The 5,631-nt window shown below is 38.2% G+C and overlaps 1 pseudogene; it reads right to left on the bottom strand.

The window, feature by feature from the left end:
* Positions 1-500: 500 nt before the first annotated feature.
* Positions 501-5,614, bottom strand: LOC131535156 (cAMP-dependent protein kinase catalytic subunit alpha-like; annotated as a pseudogene).
* Positions 5,615-5,631: the final 17 nt, after the last annotated feature.

Below are 5,631 nucleotides of genomic sequence, written 5' to 3'. Positions count from 1 at the left end.
TAATTTTGACCCATACAATGTATTGTTGGCTATTGCTACAAATATACCTGTCCTACTTAAGACTGGTTTTGTGGTCCAGGGTCACATGTAGTATGTGCTGTGTATGTTGTATGTTACTGTGCACTGCGTTTTCCCTCAGGCACTAATAAAGCACATCTGGAATGTAAATATATTCACCTGAATCTGCCGATTCTGCGCAGGTGTGAAAACATCTCTCCTCCCTGAACGTACTGCATCACCATGTAGAGATTAGTGTTGTCCTAAAACAAACACACGTTATCAAACACGTCCTTTACACGCGGCACACCATCATCCAGCTATTGATATGTCAAACAGCATTCACCTTGAAGGAGTATTCCAATCGCACTAAGAAGGGGAAGCTGACGGCCTGCAGTATCCGCTTCGTTGAGAGTGTGTTCAATCTGCTTCAGCTTCACAACCTAAAGAGAAGCGATGAGAGGACATCATGACGTCGCCGTGTCTCACTGTGATGCCACGGCTTAGGCATTAGCCCCGCCCACCTTCTGTTTGTTAAGGATCTTCATGGCGTAGTGCTGCCCGGTCTCGGTGTCTGACCAGCATCACGACCGAATGAGCCCGTGCCCAGAGTCTTCAGCCGGTCAAAGTCCTCCAGACTCGCTGTGTTCTGAGGCACAGACCAACATTTAAAACACGCAGCTACGTTCACATTTGTCATGCTTGCTGTCCAGTTTCAAAATGTTATGAGTGGCTTTACAGCACATTGCTATGCTTTCAAATAGTAATAGTTTTGTATCATTCAGAAACTATTATAGTTTTTGATGATATTTTGAATTAGATTTTTTTTTATAGTTTCTGCATTTTATGCAAATTTTACACACATATATATATATATATATATATATATTATTATTTTTTAAATATAATTTAGCAGTTTGTTTTTTTTGTTTTCTTAGTTTTTGTTGTTTTTAACTCTTTCCCCACCACTAACAGAATTTTCTGGCTTTCCGTGTTTTCGCTGTTATACAGTAGGTGGCGCTATTACACATAATCTGAAAGAGTACAGAATCTCAATTTTTTTTTTTTGACAAAACACAATTTTCTCAGCTTTTATCCAAATAGTAGCTTTTTCCCAGATTTCAAGTGTTGAAAAAAAAAAAAAATGCATGAATAGAATGTTTTGTGTTTGTGTGTGAGCAGAGGCTCTGTTTTTCCTTTGACTTATTGCATTTTCAGATATTCAGTACAACAAAATATTCTGAGGGCCATGAAAATTTTGTGAAAATTATCAAAAATGCTGGCAGTGGCTGGCAATTAAAAAAAACAAAACAAAAAAACGCTGGTGGCAAAGAGTTAGATATGTCTATATAGTTTTAAGTTTTATTGCAGCTTTAACTATTTTGGTACATCAAGTTAAACTAAATGAAAATGATAAATGCTGAACTCAAAACTAGCTGAAATAAAATGTTTATTCTTTTATATTTTATTTTATTAACGTTAACATCTAATTTATTTCAAGAAGCGAATGTGTATTTCATGGTTTTAGTTTTAGTTAACTATAAATGTTTGCTGTGCACTTGAATCATGCCAAACTGTCTTTTTTTTAAGGCACAATATGTAAGATTTTAATAATAAAATATCCAAAAACTACTTGCACAGTGTGATATATTTCATGCAGTTGTGTATTTATGGTATCCCAAAAGTTCCTAAGGATTTGTAAATCCAGAGAAATACCAATTTTAAATAATAACTCGTCTCTGGTCATTGTCGCCGATCAATGACGTAATATCCGCATATCCTCAGTTTCCGCTTGTAGAAACTATGGCAACACACGGACACAAATGCTGCTGTACAGTTAAACTACATCCATTACGGCTGTCGCGAATAAAATTAAGAAAAGATTTGACCGCAGCATTAAATTTAGATCTGCTCAATGTTGCGCCATGATTTTTTTACACGTTTTTAGTGTTGCGATTATAACCAATCACACACGAGTGTGTTGAACTTTTGAATGCAACGGCCAATCAGAGGCCTTCAGATGAGTTTTTGTTCACTGCATGCGCCGCTGACTGAATTCAGCTCTCACGCCAATTCTCTCATCATAAACAACAAAGTGCAGATGTACGTATGATGTAAGAGATTCATTCATTAAACCGTGTATAGACAGATGTATTGAGTATAAGGGGAGTTTTTTGAGAGTGCTTAAACTTAAAAGCCAGCCATTATGTTCTTTGACAAAAGAACAGTTGTTTGCTTGCATTCTCTGTATAATTTATTCACTTTTTGAATAACTGTGGAAGGTACACCTCATCCATGAACATCCTCATTCATAGCGTCATCAAGCTTCGCCTTTGTTATCGTTTTGAAAATGCGACCGAAAAGCGGCATTACGCAAATTGTGCCTTTAAAGCAGTGTGTGAATGATTCACTGCTTGATTTGCTTTGAGATTGTGTTGACAAACGTCAAAAAGTTTACGATCTGCTGGATTTGTTCAAATGGCCACAGCAAACAGCACTGATTATTATATATATATATATTATTATATATATATGTTATAATAATTCTACTGTGATTTTCAAAGTGCACCTGAGAGCATACAAACCTGCTTTAAAAGACTCATTTAACATTTCTTGTACTGGTGAACACAATGAACCAGCTCTGAGATCTATTTCAAATGAAACCTCAAATCCTCACTTCTGTTTTCTTTCTTTACTCGAATTCAACGTGCATCCCTCCTCTAGTCCTCGTACCTGTGCAGGATTCTCCCATTTCCTGAGGAAATCTTCTCTGGCGAAGGCCAAAAACTCTTTGACTGTGGGAAGAGACATAGAGCACATTAACTTAACCTTACATGCAGCAACGTCATATTTTATTTTTCTTTGGCCCCTAAATGATCGACGTGATAAAAATATCGCTGAAACCTGTTGTGCACAATCTACTACATACCTTCTTTTTAGCAACTAAAGGGCCTTTTCTAAAGGTTGTGATTCATGGGCATTTTTGCGGTGAAATCTTTACTAATTTGTAAAAAGTAATCATTAGAATGACTTTGATATTGCTGGTAATATTTCAAGATGATAGTGGACCGAAGCAGCTTAGCTTTACTTGATTATCCAGACATAAAAAATGTTGAAATGTGAGTATCAAATATAATCATCAGGGTTTTGAGGAATGTTTCTTTGTTCATCTCTTAATCATCAATGTATTGCATTGCATTATATGTTTTGAAATGACAGAGCTTTGATCAGAAAACTAAATATAAACTATTTATACCATTTTATCTAAGTTATACTGTTATAAATATCTCATTGAATTACATTACAAGTAAATATAAGGAAATGCACCTAATTGGACATTTTTGTTCAGTTTGGACTCCCAATAAAACTGAGGTATTTCTTCCTTAATGTTCTCACTGTATCATACTATATGAACCATAATGGCCTGATGGATCAAATATAATGCTCAACAACAACAAAAAGTTTATTTATTTATTTATACCGTTTTAGTTTTTTATATTTTGTCTAACGTTTCAACAGATTTTCCTAACTATTATTCCATATGTCAAGCATTACAAGGTTAAACTTGATAACATGCCAAACTCAGCAGTGCAAAACGTTCAATGTTTTCAATGTTTTGGTAGATTTCATTATGGCTTCAGCTTCCAATAAGAGTGCAGTATCTCAGCTCCATTCATTTCAGCATTTTCAAATCCACTCCGCAAATTTTTCCACATTTTCAGTGCAGAAAAATAAGCAAAAAGCCAAGCAAAAGAAAAACAAAAATTTGTTGCACAACAAACGGGAAGGTATAGTATCTTCATATCTTCATGCCTTAGAGTCTGGGCGATGATATACTTCACATTGCGTGACGTTACAAGCAATCAAGCAAGATTTGCTAAATATTATATATATATATATATATATATATATATATGTATATATCACTTTACGAGTAGCACACTCACTTAAAGTGATATGATATTTAGCAACACGGATAAAGTTGAACTCGCTTGTATTATATCCACATTTATATTAGGAGCTGGGCGATAATACAGTTTTGCAACGATAATGTAACTTGTGTAATGCAATGTAACTTGCATGCAAATAAAGATGAATATAGCCTTTTAACCCCGGGTTAAGGCAATGTTAAGGCCACTTTTATCCCTGGGTTAGTTTCACATTTGCCTTTTCAAAGGGGGTTGACACCAATTTTGCGCTGCCAAAGGTATTTGTTTGAGTTGTTTCGCAACAGAAAAAACAATCGTAAACGAAAGATTTCTTGCCACGTTAAATATGCATGCGTTTTGTGCAGTCACAGAAACTTTGAAGCGCCAGCATTTGAGGGAAACGGTTAAAGATCGTGAGTGGTTTCGGTTCCTGTTTTGACACATTTCATACTGAAACAGGAAGGTGGGGTGGGACATAATCGAGGGACTTATCTAATATTTATTTATTAATGTGAACACCAGTAGCCAATTGTTTCAATAACATCTGTGAGCCATGATTTGATCCTTCCAGAGAGCATTTTATTAGACAAAAAAACGATGGTCTCAATCATTTTGGTTTGTTTTTCAAAAGACTCTTTAAAAATGTCAAACAGTGAAGGACTAGCGTTAACTGAACCAGAACGTTATTAAAACAGACTCCTTCAAATCAAAGGAACACTGTTAATATGAAAATAACAAAGTCATCCTGGGATTTGCGAATAAAGCGCAAAATCACAAAACCTGACAACCTAAAACCTAAGTGTATGTTAGTATGAATCCTGGATTACTTAATCCTGGGTTAAACAAGCCCAAGTGTGAAAACCCAACCGTCGAGACTCCAGCAAGGCCGTAACCATCACAGACACTGAGAAGGACACATAGTGGTCAAATATTATGGTTGTTTTCAATGGCAAGATTGTTAAATTGCTATATTTAGATCTCAGCATGTAGGTTTTGGTTCTCGCCGTTTTCTTCAGACCTTCCACACATCTGTCCTTCCCCAGACCCATCATAAGTTCACAAATAGACCCTTTTCTATCTACTAACCAACCATCCTTGGCATGTTAGTTATATTCAGGGTGCAGCATAAACACGCACGCACAAACCCCTCAAACGAAGCGCAGCTCGCTCTTATTAAAGCATCAACACATTGTTTGAGCCTGTGATCGCCATGACAGCATCAGCATCCTCTCTGCTGCTGAAGCCTCGCACATGCACGACCGTATTCCCGAAGAGCATCTGAGGATGCCGATCGCCATGATCGATGATGATGATGATGACTAAACAGAATGACTGGGAAGCGTTAAAGACACCCACCGCTTTCCATCTCGTTGCCCCGTTTGGCGGCCGGCGTGTTGCCCATGACTCTGGGCCTGTCAGGCGCTGGAGAGCCGCAGGTAGGAGGGATGCTGCCGCGCCTGTCGCGCTTCGCCTCTCACGGTCCGTTCGTGCGATTGGCGTCCACCGATCGGCTCTGAATGTGAAAACGGGGACGTTGACGCGTCCGATGGCTTCTCGGATGAACGGCGATCCCTTATGAATGCAGCAGCAGCAGCAGCATCCGCGTTTAAAGGGCGGACGGGCCGCCAGCATCAAACCGGACTCGGACGTCCTTTCCTGGCCTGGCTCTTCGCCGCTCCTCCGCGGCCCCGCAGTCCCGTCTCTC

Source organism: Onychostoma macrolepis, unplaced genomic scaffold (assembly GCF_012432095.1).
Source record: "Onychostoma macrolepis isolate SWU-2019 unplaced genomic scaffold, ASM1243209v1 Scaffold173, whole genome shotgun sequence".
Lineage (NCBI taxonomy): Eukaryota > Metazoa > Chordata > Actinopteri > Cypriniformes > Cyprinidae > Onychostoma > Onychostoma macrolepis.
Note: the sequence above shows the minus strand (reverse complement) of the source record. Positions and strands in the feature narration are given on the sequence as shown.